Source organism: Schistocerca cancellata, chromosome 1, assembly GCF_023864275.1.
Source record: "Schistocerca cancellata isolate TAMUIC-IGC-003103 chromosome 1, iqSchCanc2.1, whole genome shotgun sequence".
NCBI classification, from domain to species: Eukaryota; Metazoa; Arthropoda; class Insecta; order Orthoptera; family Acrididae; genus Schistocerca; species Schistocerca cancellata.
The window spans coordinates 877,638,409-877,662,980 of NC_064626.1; the positions used below are offsets into that span (position 1 = coordinate 877,638,409).

General features: G+C 42.3%; 1 protein-coding gene across 5 annotated transcripts in view; it reads left to right on the forward strand.

Annotated features, from left to right (window-relative positions):
• The first annotated feature begins 9,522 nt into the window (after positions 1-9,522).
• Positions 9,523-24,572, forward strand: part of LOC126190318 (uncharacterized) — a 592,731-nt gene continuing 577,681 nt past the window's right edge. For 4 of the 5 annotated variants that reach the window (XM_049931012.1, XM_049931014.1, XM_049931017.1 and 1 more), the window contains exons 1-2: positions 9,523-9,678; positions 9,950-10,007. The gene's annotated coding sequence lies outside the window, so the exon portion shown is untranslated. The remainder of the gene's footprint in view (positions 9,679-9,949; positions 10,008-24,572) is intronic. The other variant, XM_049931013.1, reaches the window with a different exon arrangement.

A 24,572-nucleotide genomic window follows, 5' to 3' on the forward strand; every position in this document is an offset into this window, starting at 1 on the left:
TATGGCTCATGTACAAAAGAATAGTTGACTATGCACTGGATACATAGTACATTCGGCTGAAAACATGGTTCAAATGGCTCTGAGCATTATGGGACTTAACATCTGAGGTCATCAGTCATCTAAACTTAGAATTACTTAAACCTAACTAAAATAAGGGCATCACACACATCCATGCCCGAGGCAGGATTCGAACCTGCGATCGTAGCAGTCTCGTGGTTCCGGACTGAAGCGCCTAGAACCGCTCGGTCACGAGGCTGGCGCGTTCGGCTCAAGCAGTCGCTCTCGCTTACATGGATTGACAGAGAGCTGACAAGGCTCGCCTGTGATGTTACGCTTCTGAGGAGATGATTGTCGTATCTGTCGCGCCACAGTATGGGCAAGAGCAGCAGCTCACCGCACGTGAAAACCGACACTGTTAAGGATGAATCGATCGTTCGGATTGCCAAAAGCGCCTATCGGAAACGGAAAAAGAAGAGAGAAGAAGAAGTTGACCTTACACTTGCCCCGCCTCTGTACATTCAGTGCAGAGACACAGCATGTACAACACTGTACGACATCATTACTGGCTGCTGCAACCAAAAAGTAGTTGTTTCGTCCATGGGCGACAACACCACTATCGAACTGCAGGTGACGAACATGGCCAAACACAGAGCAGAAGGACAGCGAGAAGCAGGGTTCAGTGATGCGTCAGTTTAACTGCATAACAAGACCAACCGCTAGTAGCTGCAGCTCTTCATTGTCACCATGTACGCGTCCGACCATTCGGACGGCATCCTCGACCTGCAGAAGCAACTAGCTTTCCCTGCCAAGTTCGAAGCCCTCCTGCCTGACCTAGGTACAAACCCACAGTGTTTCAGGCACCAGGAAGTCGGGCATGTGGCCAAATACTACCGCAACAGCGCGAAGTGTATCAAGTGCTCCAGAAAACACGCCATTCGTGCTTGCGGCAGGAGCAAGCAAGATACTCCGACGTGTGCTCAATGCTGCGGGCCTCATTGGCGAGGCTGCCTGACTTTCTCAAGCCGCAATCAGACCAGTGCAGGATGACGGCCCCAACCGTAAAATCATGCAGGAGAAGAAAAGGTCGGCGTCTGGTGACGAAGAATACAGGGGAGCAGCAAGGAGAACTGGCGACGGTTCCCGCCGTCCACGACTGGCCTGAATGCCCCACCAGCGGTAGGGAGGATCGGCAGGGAGGAGGTGAGGCAAGAACCTAGACCAGACAAGACGACACAGCAACAGACGACTTAGAACATGCATGCAGTTATGTGTGATGTCGTCAGCCAAGCAGTCACGGTCCTTAAAGCCGCCATGGTGGCAGAGAGGGCCACATTCGTGGCTGCTCTGGCTGTTGAGAAGGAGGAGGCCGTATGGCAACTTCATGCAGAGCTTTGCGGCCTCCAAGCAGTTAGATTGGTGCCTAACCCGGTGACTGCACCAGCAGCAATGCAGGACACAGGCGCCGCCAAGAAGACAGCCATTATTCGAGTGCCTGCCCCTGCAGCTTCACCAGCAGCAGTGCAACAGACAGGCGCCAACAAGAAGACGCCCATCACCCTTCTGGCTATGGCAGCAACGCCTAACGCCGCGGGGGTGACCACCGACAAAGAGAGAAGAGCAGCAGCCATCGCCAAAGCATGAGAAACTGGCGTGCATCTCACAGAAGTATCCGTAGCGATGCTCCGTGAGCAGAGGGGACTGCTCGAGGACCACATGCAGAAGAACGGTGCCATGCAGTAACGAACAGGCCGAACACCAGGGAGATGCCGCTGGCTAACGTCGGCCTAATATTGCACCAAGTCACCAATGACACTACACACCTGAATGTTCATAGCACCACACTGCATTGCTACACTGGATTGCTCTTGCTATAACAGCCTTTGGCTCTGACACGGTATTAATGTATGATACCCATTACTAACATAATCTATCCTTGCATGATCTGCTGAAGGCAGCAAGAAATCCACTACTGCTCTTACTACTCATCCAGACTATCAAAGGGGTTTCTTTCCCTTGGCGCTTGTCTTGGCACTTTTTCCCGTTCGCTACTGAAACAACTACCCTTCAGTTCCTTTTCGTACATTATCTATCTCCTCGATGCAACCATATTAGAGAGTAACAATACCCAGACATTTGGACAACATCACAGCCCCACATCCTGTGAAATCCTCGATTAGTAGCTAATAAATACAAGGGTGACAGTAGGTCTTTTGAGATAGTCACCATGTCGATGTGGGCGTGAAGAGCAGACACCCTTTAAGAAAAAAAAAACGCTGGATAGATAGATACCCAGCAGAACAGTTCATAATGGGAGAGAACTTCCATGGCATACACTCACCATGAAGAAACTTCTGAAGAAGCAGACATTACAGCGTAATAGGTGTAAAACAAAGCATAGAGCTACAGATAGAGAGATGCTGAATTAAAAGTATTTGGGTGTCAAGAGAGTGATGTGCGATGCCTCCAGTGACTACCATATCAGAATATTGCCAAATGATATTTCATAAAACTCGAAGAACTTCTGGCCATATGTAAAGACTGTTAGTGGCACCACAGTTAGTGCCCAGTCCCTAAAGAATGTGATGGGAACTGAAACTGAGTGTAGTAAAGCAAAAGCTGAAATGCTTAACTCTATTTTCAAACATTCCTTTACAAAGGAAAACTCAGGAGAAGTGCCCAAATTCCTCATACCACCGAAAAGATGAATTAAATAAGTATTAGTGTCAGTGGTGTTGGGGAAACAGCTGAAATCGTTACAACTGAACAGTGCTCCAACGCTCAGTGGAGTCTCTGCCAGATTCTGTACTGAATTTGTGGCTGAGCTACACCGTCTTCTAACTATAGTCTATCGTAGCTCCTCTGAACAAAAAACAGTGCCCAGTTCTTGGAAAGAGCCACAGATTACATCCCTCTACAAGAAGGACAGTAGAAGTTATCCACAAAAATACTGTCCAATATCCTTGACATTGTTTTACTGTAGAATCCTAGAACATATTCTACCGAGCGAGGTGGCGCAGTGGTTAGCACACTGGACTCGCATTCGGGAGGACGACGGTTCAATCCCGTCTCCGGCCATCCTGATTTAGGTTTTCCGTGATTTCCCTAAATCACTTCAGGCAAATGCCGGGATGGTTCCTTTGAAAGGGCACGGCCGATTTCCTTCCCCCTCCTTCCCTCACCCGAGCTTGCGCTCCATCTCTAATGACCTCGTTGTCGACGGGATGTTAAACACTAATATCCTCCTCCTCTAGAACATATTCTGAGCTCAAACATAATGAGTAAAGTATCTTGAGCAGAATGACCTCCTCAAATCCAACCAGCATGGTTGCCAAAAATATCACTCATGTGAAACTCAACTCGCACTTCTCTCAAATGACAGACTGAAAGCTTTGGATAAGGGCAACCAGGTAGATGTAGTATTTTTTTGATCTGCTGAAAGCATCAGACTCAGTACCACACCCATGCTTATTGTAAAAAAGTGTGATCATATGGGGTATCAAATGAAATTTGTGACTGGATTGAGGCCTTTCTTACCTTTTTATTTATTTTTTTTCTTTTTGGTGTTTTGGAGATAGAGATTCATCACCAGATGTAGAAGTAACTTCAGGTGTGATGCAGGGAAGTTTGTTGGGACCCTTGCTGTTCATGTTGTATATTAATGACCTCATAGACAATATTAATAATCTCAGACATTCGCAGATGATGCAGTTATTTATGATGAAGTACTATCTATAAGCAGCTGCTTAAATATTCAGTCAGATCTTGATAAGATTTCAAAGTGGTGCAAAGATTGACAACTTGATTCAAATATTCAGAAATGTAAGACCATGCGCTTCACAAAACGAAAAAATGTAGTATCCTATGACTATAGTATCAATGAGTCATCACTGGAACTCGCCAACTCATACAAATACCTGTGTGTAGCACTTTGTAGGGACATAAAATGGAATGTCATATAAGCTCAATCATGGGAAAAGCAGGTGGTAGACTTCGGTGTATTGGTAGAATACTGGGGAAGTGCAATCATTCTACGAAAGAGATTGTTTACAAATCAATCATGGGACTGGTTATGGAATATTGTTCAAGTGTGTGGGACCTATACCAGATAGGACTAACAGGGGATATTGAATGTATACAGAGAAGGGCAGGACAAATGGTTACAGACTTGTTTGATCTATGGGAGAGTGTCACAGACATACTGAAGCAACTAAACTGGAAGACATTTGAAGATAGATGTAAACTGTCCTGAGGAAGTCTATTAACAAATTTTCAGGAACCAGCTTTAAATGATGACTCTAGGAATATACTACAGTTTCCTATGTGCCACTCGTATAGGGATCATGAGGATAAAATTAGAATAATTACAGAATTCATAGTGGCATTCAATCAATCATTCTTCCTGCAGTCTGTACATGAATGGAGCAGGAGGAAACTGTAACATCTGGTACATTGGGATGCACCCTCTGCCATGCATCTCACAGTTGTTTGCAGAGTATAGATGTAGATGTAGATGTTATTGCTTTTGTCCATTCTTCTTAATCATACTGACCCTTCACATTCAAAATTCTGAGGTAAATTTTCCACAAATGCTTCTGCATTCAAGGCTAACACTACATAATTCTCCAAAGTATCTAGGTTTTCTTCTTGATATATTAGTTTTACGTGGAGGTTGCGCTTCCTTAATTTCTTCTGAAGTCATAGGCTCTAAATATGTTTCATAGTTTTTTTTCAGTTTACTCAAAGTTAGTTTCATTCTGATGTCCTTGACTTTCTACATCGTTCTGCATTATGTTGTCCATTTGAACAGCCTCTTTCAAGATCCAATCATCGCTACTTGTTCATTCAAATAGAAACTTAGCTTCTTAAAAAATTGCATACCTTCAAAATACAATCTTACATTGTTTGGGACACCATAATCTGTAACCATTGGGACAATACCCAGTTATGAAACATTTTAATGACTTGGTGACACACTTACATGTGAATAGTTCCTTCAGAAAGTGCAAGTATGGAACACATCCAGACAGATGTGGTTTCTTCAAATTTAGCTTCCTTCCATACCATAGGGTTTGCTAGAATTTCTCCTTCTAAAGGTGAAGCAGGATTACAGTCAATGATAGAAACAGTTGCCAATACCATCTCCAGCCAAAATTGCATTCCAAGTTTGCAACCAGGAATGTTACAATGAGTCTTTTCAATGATAGTACGATTTAGTCGTTCTGGCGCTCCATTTTAATCAACTTCAAAGAGTTTCAACATTTCCGTTGAAACGTATTCACAACCATTGTCACATCTAAATCTGCTGGTTTTCATGTTATAATGAGATGTAGCCATTCTTGAGCATACTTTAAAATAACGAAATGCTTCTGCCTTTGATTGAAGACTATAGGCAGCTGTAAAGTGTGTAATAAACAGTGAAAGTCACTATATATTTCTTTCCATAAAAAGAGATAGCGTTACAGCACCAAGCTCATCGCTGTGTAACTGATCAAGCTGTCATTTGGTTTGAACACAGAACTGAATAAGTGGTAATCGTCATTGTTTAGCCTCTATGCAGATAAAACATTTATTTACAAGTTCAGAAAACTTTATTTCAGCCAGTACCTCTGCTAGATATTTTTCCTCATATTTTCAAGATTCAAATGTCCTAAGTGTGTACGTCATAAGTCTACATCACTGTCTGAAACACAATCACTAAACATAGAACACTTGGTACGTTTGAAGAAAAGGTTATACATGCCTGAATATTTTCTTTGAGCTACAGCTATAGCTTTATCACCCTTTTGTGTTGTACCGACTGAATTTTCAAAAACAATGCAGTAGCCAGCTATCTAGTTTACACATTGACAATAAAGTATTTCATAAATCTGACACTACAAGAGCAACTTATACATATATTTGACATTTCTTACCACAAACAGTGTTTTCAACTTCAGCTTCTCTAACCTTTCTGGAAACAAAGATTTATGTATTTTGGCAACCTTTATTCGTATTGGATTTTCCAGTTCTTTCACAGTCATGAAAAGAACAGATTCATTAACCAAGTGTTGTGTTGCCTTCGAATCTAGGTACCACTGTACTTTATCATCTGTAAAACATCTAGGAACAGCTGAGAAAGAGAACTTATCTACACTTTCATATATTTCTTGCAAATGTTCACTACATTTGCAGAATTGTCAGTTTTACGCTTTTTTTGGCAATGTAACTTTGCATTGTGCCCAAATATGACCTGGTTTTTACACCAGCAGCAGGTATTTAAATAGAGCTTTGTTTTCATTATACATACATTGAGACTTAGTTGTCACTTCATATTTCCTTTAACCTTGCTGCAAGACAAATGCTGTCAGCAAAGACATTTGGTTTAATGAACTTTTGTTACGGTTTAGAATTACTGTATTAAGTTTTGCTTCTTCATCTGCACTTTACAAAACTCAGTTTCAACTACTCAGTTGTCCGCAGCTCGTGGTCGTGCGGTAGCGTTCTCGCTTCCCATGCCTGGGTTCCCGGGTTCGATTCCCAGCGGGGTCAGTGATTTACTCTGCCTCGTGATGACTGGGTGTTCTGTGATGTCCTTAGGTTAGTTAGGTTTAAGTAGTTCTAAGTTCTAGGGGACTGATGACCATAGCTGTTAAGTCCCATTGTGCTCAGAGCCATTTGAACCATTTGAACTACTCAGTTGATGAGGTTTCCAGAGCAGTAAAACAAATTTTCTATTCTACAGGCATTGTTAGTAGCAAACTGTGCAATACATCAGTTTCTTCACTATTACCACAGAATGCTTTCAAGTCACGATAACTCAGTTGGTGAGATATCATCAAACTTCAGAAAATGATTTTCAGCAGTATCAACATTTACATTGAACTTCATTGCCAAAAGAATCTTTCTCGATAAAATTTTATTAGACATACCTATCCGTGCAGAAGTTTGAGTTAATGAATTCTACAGATCATAGGCACTTTCCTTGACCTTGGCATACTCCAAATAACTGTGTGAAATTCTTTGGGTTATTAGTAACTTACACATCCCATCGTTTTTGCTAACTTCTCCCATAAGAGATACCTTCTGTACACGTTGTTCAGCTGTCATATTGAGTAGACTCCACCACTTCTGTGTAGGGATTTTCCACAGAATTCAATAATTCCATCTCACATGTTTTAATCATAAATTTTCAGTGTCTGAAGTTCGTGCCAATCATAGAATGGTATCCTGTACTTCTCTTGAGCCATTATGTATTGAATTAATACGTTTTTCAATTTTTATTTGTTGTACTGTAAAAGATGGCACCTGGGCCCATAATCTGTTTGCTAAGCTAGAAATTACCAGGTATCTAGATAAATATCATCAATTTATTACTTATCGCATTTACAATTACTACCCACAGTGCAATCATGAAGAACAGAAAAAATCACGTACAGAAAACAGATGGAAAACAAATCAAAGCATAATTCTGAGACCAACGTTACTTCAATCAACACCCCCTATAGAGGTGCTGCTTCAACATGTTCCGTTGACATCTAGTGTGAATCGGCTTAAGTCATTCTGGACATCTTAAAGGCCCGTCTGCACGCAACGATCTGTCTGTGCAAATGTCTGCGCACATCACATCTGCACAGACAGATCGTTGCGTGTGGACAGAAGATGTGCACCAACCTGAGGTGTGTGCAAACCTGGAAGTTGGTGGTTTGAGCGAAACCTCTCAAATCTGTGGGTTCAAACCACACCTGCACAGACAAGTTGGAGCGTGTGGACAGGAGATCGCCGCAAATCTGGCGCGAAACAGGTGGTTGCTCAGTCTAGTGTTTGTATTTGTGCGCACAGGGCATTAAAATGGCTGATACTCGCCAGTGTTCTCGAGAGTTTGTAAGTGAATTCATTGAAATGTATAGAAGCCTCCTATGTTTCACTGGACTCGCATTCGGGAGGAAGACGGTTCAATCCCGCATCAGGCCATCCTGATTTAGGTTTTCCGTGATTTCCCTAAATCACTCCAGGCCAATGCCGGGATGGTTCCTCTGTAAGGGCACGGCCGACTTCCTTCCCCATCCTTCCCTAATCCGATGAGACCGATGACCACGCTGTCTGGTCTCGTTCCCCAAACCAACCAACCAACCACTTATGTTTGTGGAAGATTAAAAGTAAAGAATATGGTGACCGAGACAAAAAGACAGCAGCATACAATGCTCTAACTGAAAAATTGAAGGGCAGTTGATGCCTCGGCAAACAGAGAAACAGTAATAAAAAAAAAAAAAAAATCGTTGCGAACTGTTTACCGAAAAAAAGTACAGAAATCTAGAAGATTTGGTGTAGGAGTGGATCAAGTATACCAGCCAACGTTATGGTATTTTGATCTGCTTGGCTTTTTTTGTGATCAAGAAACGCCAAGACCAAGCAGGAGTACAATTGAAAATGAAATTGGAGTGTCAATGTGCGAGGAAATGGAACACGAGGTAATGTAAAACAGTATATTTCACATACGTTTATCAAAAGTTTATTCGAAAGAATATATTTGTGTGCAAACATAATAGAAAATTAACTGCCGTTATAAAAAGAAACATGAATATACTTGTCCATGTTTTACAAAACAAAGTTTATTACGATACTAATCCATCCTGCCATGGAACAGCTCCAGTAGTACTGAAATAATGTTTATATTTATTTCTAACAGTTTTTGTGCTTTCAAAAATTTGTCCACTCCTTCCACGTTGCAGGGCGTGCATAATTTCTCCATCACATCTTTCGCCCAGTTTAAAAGAACATTGGTTGATGTTTTCGCGGTCCAGTGACTCATATGGTGTGTAAAATTGCGGGTTTCTTCTGCGCAAAAAGTTGTGTAAAACAGAGCAAGTTAATACCACAGTGTCAATATTCTCCAGCTTCAAGTTTATAATTTCGCCTGTCGTTAGGTTCGCCCTGCAACTCTCGCAGTAAATTTACGTGAGAAAACTGCTTTCGCTTTAGCAGCCACTGTCTACACTATTTTGACCGCTTTCTCTATTTCCTGCGGTTGGTCTAAATGTATTTTGCAACACAAGTTGCGATCATAGACCACAACAGAACTTCATCCATTTCTATATTTCAAAATATCTTAATTAATTTTTTACGTTTGCGGGGAGCGTAGTCGCTTGCCACTGATATTTCTTTTCTACACCGACAGATGGCGGGCGAGTAGTAGATTGGGGTTTGTGTCGTGTGAACACACCACATTTGCAGCGATCTTTTGCATGTACAGACATCTGCGCCGATGTTTGCGCAGACAGGTCGTTGCGTGTGGACTGGGCTTAAGCTTTCATACATTGCAGACGTGCTATTTTATGAACACCTAATCACAATATGCTCTACGAACGTTGTGTATAAAATTACGAAAATTCAAAGGCATCATATTGTTTATTTATTGTAATAAACTATTTAAACCATGGATACATTATGCTGGCGCCAATTCATAGATATTACGTACAGACACAGTGTGCTTACATTACTGATGTGTTCTCTTTATCGTGAGATCTTTGCCGCGATGCTATGTGACAGGTGGTCTGTTTGTATTGAGAGTTCAAGAAGGGAAAGGGTGTGTTTGAGGCGCGGTGGCGAAGTTTTGTTTCCCATGGTCAATAAAGCACGGAGCTATGTGTAATATGTTTGAAAGTCATATTTTATGTGCTCACGACTCATTAATTGCCCCATGTAAGTAAACGATGTGGAACTTTGCTTGATTAGAATTAGGCATGGATTTTCTGTTAACTTCAATAAAGTTTTTCTACGAACACCTAACTTTTACAAAGCTTTCTGCTTGCAAGAATCGCCCTTACAGTTCCTGGATTTTGTTCAGGACCACATAATTTAGATAGCTAAAACAATAGGTGGAAAATTCGTATGTACAGTTTTGTTTATTATGATTTGGCAATGTATGTGGAATTTGTATCTCTAGCTGGTTGCAAAAATATTTTGTTTACAGCGTGTCATTGCCCTTCGACTCCCAAGAGTCCAATCCGAGTTACTAATTTTTCATATTTGTGAGTATTATTTCAGTTTTCAAGCCTGCTGCATCAGTGTCTGCTGCATGGTGGAGGAATGGGTGCTTGGAAGGGGCATGTGGAATTAATGATAATCGATAAATTATTAGTTGAATGTGGTGCATTTTCGATCTCGAGGAGTGTGTATTCCCATTCAGCAGTATTCTATGCCCGTGTGTTCAAAGCTGTAGCGTTTCTGTCAAATGAATAGTTTTGTGCATTCAGTTGACAGACTTACATTCAGTGTTGTTTTCGTGCAACAAACAATAGTCATGTTGCGCTGACGTAACCAAATGGACTTTTTATGGAGTGTTAGTATCTTATTGAATAGCAGGTTAAAGAGTTCCACAGGCGAAATTTACGTGTGGGCTACATCAGACATTCGTGAAAAAACGAAGTTCATCCGTGCAATTGAGACATCCCAAAGAATTGATTCGGTTTTTCATAGTTAGCAGTAAGTATGTTCTTCATTTCTTAATGCCTGGAGATCGAAAATAATACCACTAATGTCATGATAAGTGAATATTTCTTGCAGGTGCTGGGTGTTTAATTTTCTTCTGCGATGAAACTTTGTTTGTGTGTGTGTGTGTGTGTGTGTGTGTGTGTGTGTGTGTGTGTGTGTGTGTGTAAAATTTCCCATGTAAGCTGAGAGGAGAAGAATCATGTAGTTGTATTGTATTGGGAGATAATTATAATTGGCACCGGAAAGAGCTGCTTCTTGGCCTTTCAGTTTGGTGCAAATATTATGCTGTCTGACCTAATACAGTTCATCTGTTTGGTTCTATTTCAATATGGTATGGTATGGTATGGTATTGACTTCAGTTTTTCTAAAACTGTGTTACTTTATTTAAATTGGCATCAGGTTTTGTGTTTCAGTCTAAAGTAATTGTAGCAACAAACTTCATACACTGTCTGAAGTCATGTCCTAATAGTGACTTCTTATTTTGCCCATCCTCTAACCTGATGCACAGAATGATACCATATAAATAATTGTAATATGTCTATTTAAATTTAATAATTTATTGAAAATAAGAACTTAGCTGCAGAGAAGAAAGAAAAAGAAACTTAGTGCATTTGGGCAGTCTGACTCTTTCAAGGAGCAACAAAGATAGGAGGGATCATCAACAAAAGCATTTTACATCCCCAGTTCATATGATGCACCCAGTTAGATTTGTAATATTAGCCAAGAAATTGAATCCCAATGACTCATCACTATTTTTACTGAAGTTATCATCCACATTTTTGTCATGTAGGTTTATAGCAATATTCTACATTTCAACAGCATCAGTGATTGTGAAAACTGAGGCATTAAGTGAATATCTTAAATCCAAAATGGGCATTTTTTAAGATTAGAAATAACTCGGGCATTACTGTAATAATTTTTCTGCATCATTTTGTCGCATTTGTCATTACTATGATTACCAGTGATGTTCAAATTTTGAATGTCTTCATACTCTGTGTAATTGCAGAGAACCCTCAGTTTTATGTGCTGTGTGCAGCCTCCATATGTAACTAATGACTTCGAAGACAAATATGATAAGACTGCAACAAAAACTATTAGAATAATAATCTCTCCATAATGTCTCCTCATGACATGCCAAACTTTCATAAACTGTGGTGGTATTACAGAGGGGTCATTACTTGCATGTCTTTCATACAGGCACTTCACGCGTCAATAGCCATGCATTTTACAGCACCACTTGTGGGACAGGGAGGTACAACAGTCACAGATTGTATCCGCCTGGCAGGTTAGTGATGTGGGTCAGTGTCCCAGCCAGCCTGGATGTGGTTTTTAGGTGGTTCCTACATCCCATTAGGTTAATTCCGGGCTGGTACCTGAGTCCTGCATCAGTTACATAAGTTGCTAATATTTAAAAAACTCACTTTCACATGAATAATACCACACATAGACAGTTGCGGTACACTTACCCCATCCCGGGGATTATGGGTTGGCAATAGGAAGTGCATCCAGTCACCTCTTAAATTAACCCTGCTAAATCCGTTAAAAACCATGCCAACCCTGTGCCAATGTGGGACAAAGGCACAACAAAAAAAAGGCTTTAACACACAGTCACTGTTACAGAGGTTGTCATACGAATGAAATAATGTTTTGCACGGCCTGTTATTATTTGGTACGTTACAGTTTAAATGTATAACATGCCTCATTGTCAAGCTAATACGCCATTATTGTTAGTGCATCTGACAGACAGATGCCAGATAATACAATAGTGAAATCTGCAGCTGTACCATACCCTTCTTTCGAATGCTCTTAAGCAAGCTTGTATGTTAATGTGGCAGGTATTTATTATTATTATTGACATTCTCAAAGAGAATCAGTGGTTCTTTGTGGTGCCTAATTGGGAAGAGTAATTTTTGTACAGAAATGTCGGGATATTGGTTGCCCACATTTCAGGCTTCACTCTAGACATTTTGCTGCAGTGTGTGTTATATTGTGAAAACTGGCATAGACCTTTCCTTTCATGTAGGATAGGGTCTCACATGTGGAAGTTGATGTTCAGTAAATGGGTGGTAGACTGTAGCTTTCAGACATTATTTCTGGTTCTGCGTCATTTATTGTCAGCATCCAGTTAGTCAGATTTTATCTTTTCCTCAACATCTACACGTTTCCTTTGCACTAGCATTGATGTTTGTCATAAATCATTTCTTTAAAAAAAAAAATAAAGACTGCAGCACTATGATGTTCATGAATTACACATAGAACTTCAGAGTGAATTTTGACTCCGCAGTGGAGTGTGTGCTGTTATGAACCTTCTTGGCAGATTAAAAATATGTGCCAGATCATGACTGGAACCTGGCACCTTTGCCATGCACAGGAAAGTTCTCAACCAGCTGAGCTACCCAAGTGCAACTCACAGATTTGCTTCTGCCAGTATCTTATCTCCAATCTTCTAAATTTCACAAAAGTTCTCCTGGAAAACTTTCAGGACTAGAACCCCTGAAAGAAAGGATATTGCAGAGACATGGCTTAGTCACTGACGTGTCAGATGTTTCCAGAATGAATTTTTTGCTCTGCAGCAGTGTGTGTGTACTGATATGAAACTTTTCGTTGGATTAAAGTTGTGTGCTGGACTGAGACTCAAGCTCAGGACCTGAGGAGATGAGGAACTGGACATAAAGCTGTGAGGACAGATCATGAGTTGTGTTTGGGTAGCTAATGTGGTCAGCACTTGCTCGTGAAAGGAAAAGGTCCAAGGTTCAAATCCTGGTCTGGCACACATTCATCCACCAGGGAGTTTCATATCAGCACACACTCTGCTGCAGAGTGAAAATTCGTTCTGGAAACCTCTGCCAAACTGTGGGTAACCCACGTCTCCATAATATCCTTTCTTGCAGGAATGCTAATGCTGCCAGTTACAATGGGAAACTTCTGTGGAGTTTGATGTTAAGAAGGCAGGAGATGAGGTACTGATGGAAGTAAAGTTGTGAGGATGGGTCATGAGTCACACCTGCCCCCAAAAAGCATTGGGACCAGGTTTGAGTCCTGGTTTGGCACTCAGCTTTAAGCTGCAAGGAAGTTACATTCAGAGTTTCTCAGTGGGGACTTTCCATTTAATTTACTCTGAGTAGCTCATGTTTTTATTAAGTTCTGGTGCTGTTTAAATACAGTGGTGCTGTTCATGACTTGTATTGAGGGCAAATGTCTACCATAACTTAGATGTTTCATGGTGTCCATATTATGGCTTTAGACAAATTCTGGGATGGTCCTGTAAGCAGGCCATAATGAATTCTGTCTGAAATCTTTTGTTCAGCTGAGCTACTGAGAGACCCCTAACCACCTCAGTGTGAATATGACATTTCACTTTTATTTGCCTTCTTTGTTGCTATTGTTTGGGTTTTAACTCCTGCATTCCCTCTCCTTTTTCAGTGGGAGAAACTTTTTTCAAGACATAAATAAAGTACTTGCAGTTGATGATAAAGTCCTTCATGAAAAGTGGGGAATGTAAGAGAGAAGTATTGATAGTGAGAGGTCAGCTATATTTGCTACAACAGAAAGATGTAAATATCAAGTATGAAGCTGCTGTAGAGCTGTTCAGCACATTACAGGGAAATCACATAAATGAAGTAAAGATATTGTAACCCATTAAGTAGCAGGCCTGTGAGTACTGCATCTCCGTACAAGTCATTGTCACATTTAGGGAAAGATAGTGTTCTTAGAAATGGGAAATTAACTGAACAGTGTTTCTGATTTGAACTTGTATCTTCCAAAACTGAACATGCTTGGCAGTAAAAGAGTGATCTGCAATCTGTTTGCATAGAAACAACATATTTTCAGTCAGTCAGTCATAATTTATTATTCGAGTTTACTAGTTTCAGACACTGTCACCCAACTCCAGATCATATTCATAGTTACACAGTTACCAGCCTTACAGGTATTATTTTGTATGTATGAGTATGATTTGTGGATGAGCAATAGTATCAGAGACAGGTAATCATGAAATAATAAAAAGCAACTGACAGACTAAAAAAAGGTGTTTAAGAAAAAACCCTTTAATTATGCTGTGTCATAGGACGACCGCTACACTGTTATCTGATTGTCCTGTAAAAAACCTTGTGTCCAGATGTTTTTTTGTTTAAAACACACAAAAAATATTCAGCAAATAATGTGTTGAAATTGTGTTTGAAAAAGTTAATAAAAATTTTAAAAAATAAACCCATGGTTAATCAGCTTTCTCTTTTTCCCCAAATTTCACAACTTTGATAATTTTACCAAAATATATTTAATTTAATGAAGCTTGTTCCTGCTGATCATGGGAAATAAAAACAGTGTTTTGAAATTTGTTCTTCAATCATATGCAGGTATTTCGCAAATGAAAAAAAACTCGTACACATACTCTGGACGTGTGGTTTTTTCCTGAGAACCTTATTTTTTGTTTTGGGATTAAAGTGGGAAAGTTGGGCTGTATTGATATGCCTAACATGTATTGCAACCACATGGAAAGAATGGTTCTGTCTGTATTCTCAGGCAATACATGTGTAATAGATGCTGAAATGTCAAGTAAAAGCTACAGATCAGGTGTTGTAGTCGTAAATAAAATTGTATTTTAGGGATATTAATGTGAATTGGCGCACTTTTCCTGTGCTTCCTTGTTTCGCCCTTCTATTTTATTTTTGGGTAGACTTGAAGATTGTGTAACATATAAACATCGCCGAAATTTGTTTATTGCAGTTAACACATTCAAATTGTACACTGGTTAGTCGCGATGCTGGCATCCAGTACACGGTAACTTATTTGCAGGTATTGTTTATGTTTCCATGTCATTTGAAGGCTTTGGATCTGTGCAAGACTTAAACACGCTTCACTGAAGACGTTTTTTTTCGTCCTATACTTGTCGCGAAATCAAAAAGTAAAGGGAATTGATACTCGGAACAAGAGTCCTGCAACCGCCTAGGAATATCTGGAGAAATGCTGTAGGTGATGCTGAAGTTATTAGCCTAAAAAGTCTTATCCTGTTTTACCAAGCAAGTCTGCTAAACATTGTGAAGATGATGTGCTACAGACGCGAAATTTAACCGACAGGAAGAAGATGCTGTGATATGCAAGTGATTAGCTTTTCAGATCATTCACACGAGGCTGGCGCCGGTGACGACACCTACAACGTGCTGTCATGAGGAAAGTTTCCAACCGATTTCTCATACACAAACGGCAGTTGACGGCGGTGCCTGGTGAAACGTTGTTGTGAAGCCTCGTGTAAGGAGGAGAAATACGTACCATCACGTTTCCGACTTTGATACAGGTCGGATTGTAGCCTATCGCGATTGCGGTTTATCGTATCGCGACATTGCTGCTCGCGTTGGTCGGGATCCAATGACTCTTGGCAGAATATAGAATCAGTGGGTTCAGAAGGGTAATACGGAACGCCGTGCTGGATCCCAACGGCCTCGTATCACTGGCAGTCGAGATGACAGGCATCTTATCCGCATGGCTGTAACGGATCGTGCAGCCACGTCTCGATCCCTGAGTCAACAGATGGGGACGTTTGCAAGAAAACAACCATCTGCACGAACAGTTCGACGATGTTTGCAGCAGCATGGACTATCAGCTTGGAGACCATGGCTGCGGTTTTACCCTTGACGCTGCATCACAGACAGGAGCGCCTGCGATGGTGTACTCAACGACGAACCTGGGTGAATGAATGGCAAAACGTCATTTTTTCGGATGAATCCAGGTTCTGTTTACAGCATCATAATGGTCGCATCTGTGTTTGGCGACATCGCGGTGAACGCACATTGGAAGCGTGTATTCGTCATCGACATACTGGCGTATCACCCAGCGTGATGGTATGGGGTGCCATTGGTTACACGTCTCGGTCATCTATTGTTCGCATTGACGGCACTTTGAACAGTGGACGTTACATTTCAGATGTGTTACGACCCGTGGCTGTACCCTTCATTCGATCCCTGCGAAACCCTACATTTCAGCAGGATAATGCACGACCACATGTTGCACGTCCTGTACGGGCCTTTCTGGCTACAGAAAATGTTCGACTGCAGCCCTGGCCAGCACATTCTCCAGATCTCTCACCAATTGGAAACGTCTGGTCAATGGTGGCCGAGCAACTGACTCGTCACAATACGCCAGTCACTACTCTTGATGAACTGTGGTATCGTGTTGAAGCTGCATGGGCAGCTGTACCTGCACACGCCATCCAAGCTCTGTTTGACTCAGTGCCTAGGCGTATCAAGGCCGTTGTTAGGGCCAGAGGTGGTTGTTCTGGGTACTGATTTCACAGGATCTATGCACCCAAACTGCGTAAAAATGTAATCACATGTCATTTCTAGTATAATGTATTTGTCCAATGAATACCCGTTTATCATCTGCATTTCTTCTTGGTGTAGGAATTTTAGTGGCCAGTAGTGTACTTCAGTCAGATGTCGGCTTGACTCGGTCATTAGGGTATCAACAGGTTCCATCCACCGCGACTGCGTCAATGCAGCGCGACAACTTGAATGGCAAATTCCAGAACATTATATTCTCAAACTGATTACAGCGTACGGCAACATGTGATTGTCGTACCTCGTAAGCTGTCGCTTTTCGCGTGTGCTGTTATACGGTCACAAATCCTGCTAGTTGTAGTTGTATCTTCACGTTCTATTCTAAACGCATGAGTCGTTATTACACTGTGTAATCGTGTGTACGGGTCTGGATAGAAAGACATGGAGGGGGGGGGGGGGAGGAGGAGAATCATCGGACTGAGAAACCGCAGACGCACAGCTGTGCTTGCACAAATCAAATCAATCTATAAAACTTGTGGGGGGATATCAGCACCACGGGAGAATGACAATTTTTAGTCTCATGTCGGCAATGAGTGACACTAAGATCGCTCACTAGGAATATCGTTCCACTACTTCAAGGAGGCCAACAGAAAAAGTACTTTGAAGAAAAAGTTATACAGAACGAAACTTGTTATAGAACAACATTTAGAAGAAGATAACACAGTATTTAGGGTTCCCACTAGGCGGAAACAGCGGCCGAGGAGGAGGGAAAAAAAGGCAGGAAAAATGAACGAGAGAAAATGAATATTGGCGCTAGAGTAGGCTGAAGAAATGAAGGCAGAAACAGCAACCAGTTGCGAGAGTTCTCTTGAAATTATCTTCCCGTGAGCTAGCTATCTCCCCATGAGCTAGCTTGCAAGCCTGTGGGATTCATACTCAGATGGTGATATTTTCAGAAAATTGTAGCTCGTTAGCTCTGTGAATAGTTTGTGTTGGACTACAAACCCATAGTCGGGGGGGGGGGGGGGGGGGGGTCGATCTGCAGTGAGTCTAAGTACGTTTCTGTTTCTTATAGCTTCTTTTACGTCTGGCCGTGATTTGTCTGCGTGAAAAATGGTGTGTTACTTAGCCGGTTCTAAGTCTACAGTAAAGTTGGTTCGGAAGTGGGGGACAGGGAAGGCATACCACTTTCAAGAGGACCACGTCTACTGAAGCACTGCATTGTTCAAACCAACCTTAGCTTTACATTTCTGGTAGAACTATGTGCATACTGTCATCGAGGTAGTGACCATGTCCTAGAAGCAAGAAATGCAACCGGAACACCTGTGGTTCACTCACTGTATAGGAAAATGGTTTCAGGCACACGACAGTGAAATCCCTTAACACTGTCCCCTCCATATCCGACGCATACCATATTATACCATATATGTCGTACACATTATAACATCGAGCTCCAAGTTTTAACTAATAACCCAATACTTAGTGGCTTACAGCAATTGCGTGACGTCATCGTGAACACCTAGTCTCGTCGTCCTTTAATCTTCGTACATTATAATTTGAAAAATGCATGTAGCGACAGTTTGCATCTACAACTAGCTATCTGGGTGTAGAAGGTGGTGCCCCTAATGTTAGATTATACTATCACAGTATATGTTTCTAGTTAAGATTTAATAGCTGTTTTGGCAAGGTTAGTGGCTTTATGCTCGATCAAATTTGGTTGTGGCTAGGAGGGAGGTAACTGTAACCTGTTTCAGGAACGACTCCAGCTTTAACGTTGACTGACTGAGGGGAAATGACGGGAATCTTGATCGTTATATCTGGACAGATATATGAATCAATGCCAAGGTGTAGGTGCTCGTCCGTTTGTGGGCACTGGGACTTCGGACACTGGCGATTATGCTACGTGGCCTTTGTTGTGGTCGGATGACGCCCATGGGGAGAGCCCTCAGTCGGAGTAGGCAGCATCATGATGGATACGCGGTGTTATGAAATGATAAAAGTTGTCAGACAAGTGGATGCGAGACTCTGACAATTCCTTCAGACAGACCGCAATTTGGTGCAGATTGTTACAATGCTAGGAACTTCTCCCCCTTGGCCACGCCGTGGGAGGAAAACAAAACCAAATGAGTTGCAGACACTTACTCCCCTCAATTCGTGGTTTGTATCCGAACAGATGGAGTCTCTATTAAACCAGTGTTGTTTGTGGAGACTACTGAAAATGTATTTGTTGAACTCCTTTACCTTAATAAATTACAAAATAGTTCTATCTTAATTACGATGCCAAATTCTATTCAGTCCTGGACATTACTCTCTTGTACACAAGTTTGTGATGTACCTGTTACTATAATAAATCTAAGACGCTAAACATGGTGCAGGGTTTGATTTTTATGCGGGACATAATATGACAGATGGATGAAAAACTGCACAAAGAGTTGGAGAAGTGAGGAATCCACTTTGTCCTAGTGAAGGTCGAGACCTGTCAGATAACAAGGTTGAGCAACCCTCCTCACTGTTGAGGGATATTCGCTTCCATAGAAGGTCAAAATCACGATTTATCACTGCTATGTATTTTGCAATCTAGATGGGGTGCTGTAAATGTCAATTTTTGGCCTATGTCTTCCTAGTGTATGTATGACTCAATTTGTGGAGACTGTGGCCAGCCACCAAACAGAAATTACCAATTCACGATGAGTTCAACTTTCTGCGTCAGTTGCGGGAAAGATCGCCCTCCCCGATCCGTGAACTGTTTTACCATAATTAAGGAACACAAAATACAGGAACTGAAGGTCTCTGATCACGTTTCATATTTTGAAGCTTGGAAAGAAATAGATGGTCTATATACTGTCTCCATATAGATTTTTTGCCATTGCTATGGGCACGTACCTGGTGCATTTACTCCATTGATGTCGAGCTCTGATAGTCACGCAAATAAATTACACTGTGAGGGCAGTAGGTCCTTGCTTCTCGTGGTTCCAGCAGAGTCATATTCAGGAACCGCTCCCTGCACCCAGCTTTCCGTTTTGGGAACCCTGTCCTTGGAAATCCACAGATGAGCAACCTGACGTCAGCCCGGGGATGAAGGAGCCACGGACTGTTTGTCCCAGGGCTACTCACTCCCCTTCCACTCACACATACACAGTGGATAAGCATTCAGCATTCGCAAAATCCTGGCTACCTAAAACAGTGAAAGAGGAAAGGAAGAAATCTCGGGAGAACGCTACCCCTGAGGGGCGATATCCGCCGCCGCCCCCCCCCCTTTCCATCGTCAGACTCCGAACTGACGTTCGTTGATGTTTCACCCCCCCCCCCCCCCAACAATAAGTTATTCTAGGCTATGACCACCTCTCCTGACCCCTTCTTGTCTAACCAAAGCAGCCTTAACGCCATAACTCTTTGGAACTGCAATGGATAGTAGTCACTTATCAGGTCAACTACTAATTTTCTCCTATTCTGCGATCTGGGTTGCTTTTGAAGAAAAACAGTTCTCTAGCAATCATTCTGCAACTTTTAAAGGTTACCGTGCATTTTCTTGGAACCATACAGGTCCTGAGAGAATTTCTGGAGGGGCCTGTACATTTGTTCGTACAGAGGTCATCCACGAGTTGATTCCCTCCCCTACCATAATGGAAGCCATAGCAGTGCAAATGCAAAGCCCAGCGATCACCATTTGTAACGTTTATATATTCCCAGGTAGGGCACGTTAATCTGACAACTCCCCCTCCCCTTTTCTGCTACTTGGTGATTTCAGCGTGCACCACTCCACTTGTCGGGAAGTACTACGTTGTCTGGTAAGGACGTCCTCATTGACCAACTTCTTTCTGATCTTGATGCAGAGCGAGGTGGCGCAGTAGTTATCACAGTAGACTGGCAGTCGGGAAGACGACGGTTCAAACCCGCCTCCGGCCGTCCTGATTTAGGTTTTCTGTGATTTCCCTAAATCGCTTCAGGCAAATGCCTCTTGCTGTTTGGTCCCCACCCCCAAAACAAACCAACCAACCAATCTGATCTTTATATGTATCTCTTCAAGTATGGTTACTTGTACCCACTTCAGTGCCCGCCCATGGCACCTCTCCAGCTATCGACGTTACAGTTAGAGTTGTTGATAAAAGATCGATACACAGATATTTTTCCAAAGAATATATATATATCTCTCCCGATATATCGATATCAAAATGACAATATCGTGTGCCAATATTTTTGTTTTATATTGTATTTTTTCACAATTTTCGGTTAATATTTGTTCTCCTTTTGAAACTATAGTATAACATAGTTTTACTTTTACTGTGTGAAGGAGTCTCACTACTTTTTGAGCTTTCATCACATCCAGTCTTTTTCTTTGACTGTGTGAAGCAAGTACTGTGGCAAAATAGTAGTCCGATTGCACTTGTGTGCGTGTCGGGGAGGGGTGTGTGAACGGAATAACAAGCTTTCCAATATGAAGAAGTAGGACACTAGTTGCGTTATAAACAATCTATAAATGAAAAGAATGGTCTTTACGATAGGCGGAGACGTGTGAGAGGAAATGCTGACACAGTCGACGCTCGGAACTACCAACAGAAACTGCAACGCTCAGCTTCACCACGCAATTTTGACACTACAACTGCTAGGTCGCTGGCGGTGGCAGAAATGAGAAAACAGGGCATTCGACGTGAAATGTTCCCGACGAAACCGAACGAAGGACACATCAGACACCCTTCATTGTGCCCCTTACATGCTGACATCATTGTTAGCAAAGTGGTTATCGCCAAACGTGAACATGCGTCGTTTTCCTTTCAGTTCTTGTTTTAAGGGGTATAGGTAGGCTGCTAGCTTGTTGATATACAGGATATCTAATAACAAATCAATACTTACACAGCTCTAAAACCGACAGTATATTTATAATGTGCAGCTGATATTTTTATAGGCAGGTACGTCAGTATTCTTTCTGTCGGTATATCGATACTATTCTTAGGTGTATCGAGAGCAGCTAATTCTGTTTTTTAAATATCGATGTATTGGACTCCCTATATTTTTAAAAATATCAACAGTCCTAGTTACAGTCTCTTTTTGCCACTCTCTTGTAGTCGTTACAATGGTTACCGTGTGATGGTTTTTGTGACAGTGGCCTCTTTCCAGTGATGCTGTCACCACTGATGGAACAGTTACCATGCTGGGCTCTTCGAAGAGCCAAATGGCAGTTCAATATTTATGCAGTTACCTTCGTCCCATCTCGTCAGACTGCGTCGACAGGCTTATGGAAGACATGTCGGATGCAATCGCCCATGCTGCTGAAATTGCTATTCTCCTTTTTACAGGCCCCCTCCGCTGCCAGTTAGTGCCACGATGGACCAAAGGTATTGCAACAGTTATTCAAGCTCGTTGAAGGGTCTTGCAACTTCTCAAGCTACATCTTTCTCAGAACAGTCTTCTCACTTTTAAGCAGCTTCATGCTGAGGGTTGGTATCTAATGGAATCCAGTAAGAAGTAATTCTGAGAGTGAACGTCGCCTCCTTTGAAATTTATGCCTCTCCATCCCGTGTGAACCAATCTCTACAGGCTACTGGGCCATCAAAATCGACAACTGTTCTGAGTCTCTTCCTTTGTGGCGGCATTTCTATAAATTTGCCCCCTCAGGGCTTCTCTTACTTTCTTTCCCAAGATGGCAGTCTTTGATGTTGACCCATTTATTTCTATAGGTTCTGCTTTCTTTCGTTTGCCTCTTTAACACATTACTTTACATAAATTTTTTAGCTAAAGTAATTTTTGGTCCTTTTCTGCGTCTGACTTCCATGTTCAGAATTTTTTCTCGGAAGAGAGTATCTTAAATAGCGCCATCTGTCTGCAGCATTCAAGATCTTCTGCACATATTAACTACACCGTCATACATGCATTGAAATGATTGTATGGCATTGTTGGCCGGGGGGCCCCATTTGGGGGAGTTCGGCCGCCGTATTGCAAGTCCTCTTGAGTTGACGCCACTTCGGCGACTTGCTAGTCAGTGATGATGAAAATGATGATGATGGACACACAGCACCCAGTCCCCTGCTGGGAACTGAACCCAGGCCTCCTGCGTTGTAGGCAGTAACGCTACTGCTACACTATGGAGGCAGACCATACGCTACGCTATGGGGGCAGACCATACATGCATTTAAAAGCCACCATGGTAGCCAATCTGACATGATTGGGTCATTATGTATCCTGACAACACAGACATCACATTTCTGATGGCTGACCACCCATGGAGGTCACGTCTCTTTTGTGTGTATGTGCTTGGCCATCACATGCTTCCCGCTGCAAGTACACTCTTCTGCTACTCCTGTACCCTTCTGCCTTTCCACTGGATGGTCTTCTTGGTGCTGACCATGCTTGGCTTTGGTTTATGATTTTAGAGACTCGTGTTTTTTCTCTTCCAGCACTTTGTACAACTTCTCATCCTTCACTAGAATGGTCCTCATTGTTGGGTTTGACCTATCATTCCTCTTCCAAATTTTACAGAAGTGTGAGCCATGCGGGAAAGGTCACTCAATGTGTTGTACATTCCATCTTTTATGCTGTTCTTTCTTTACACACTTTCTCTCTGACAAAAAGTAATATATCCAAAACCCAACAAAGTAGTCATTCCATTGTGGAGGAGACCGTCAAGTATCTGCGAGGTGGTAGCCACTTGACCCCACAGTGTGATCGCGCTATTGGTGCCTATTCTGGAGACTCTCTGCATATGCCATGAGTGTGTGCCCTGGTAACGGATACTTCGGGCAACAGTTCCCTAGCCAGGTAGCTGTTCCGTGGCTGGATGGTGCCCCTAGAGAAACTTAAACACATGACTCAAATTTTCTTCTACTGGTGGCTGCATGACTCCAGCAATCTCTTGTGAAGGAAGGGATTTCCACAATCCAGAGCTACTGGCTACTCTGTGGGAGGAACACAGGGCTAAGAAACGAGGAAGAAATGCTCTCGCCAGTAGTTAGGTTGCTCTAGGACCAAATAGGATTCCTTTTTGGTCACAAAGCCATTATTCTTTGTTGAACACCATGAGGACAGGCTTGGGGAAGTAGCAGCAATTTCGAAAGTGAAAAGTGACTCAGTTACGATTAAAGTGGCATTCCCTGCTCAATTGCAGGTGCAGCTCAGCTGTGACAAGCTGCATGATATTCCTGTAACAGTCGTCCCCTCCCCCCAGAACAGTGTCAACATGATACTGGGTATCATCTTCACTTCGACCTCGTTTTACATATTGATAATGAGTTATGTGCCAGTTTGGCGCAACAGGGTGTGCATATTGTCCATTATGTTCAACATGTCCAGCAGGGACTACGGGTTAATACAGGGGCCTTCATGTTGGCCTTTGAAGGTGAGTCATTGCTTGAAAAGGTTAAGATAGTGGCATATCAATGCAGTGTGAAACCGTCTGTTCCCCCTCTCATGCAGTGCTTCGAACACATGAGATTCAGGCAACATGTCTTCCCATTGTAATGCACCATCTGCAGTGATTGTGGACATCAGTTGCACATAAAAGCACCTTGTGCCCCTCCTCCCGTCTGTGTCATCTGCAGGGAGCTCTGGACTGCGCCGTCTTCTAAAGAGAAAAGAAAATTAATGAATAAAAGACTCATGACTGACACAGGTATCCGAGGACCAAGAAGATGCATGGTCATCTGCATCCTGTACATATGACGACGACGTTTACTATCACTATGACGACGTCATACTCTGGCTCTGGCGACAGTAACTTCACCCTTTTTGCCTTCTATGGCATGACCACTCAACTACACCTGGCATTCACCCCCCCTCCCTCCCCCCAAAGTTGTTTGGGGCCCTTCTAATACTGTTTCCCTCAGACCCATTTTGTGG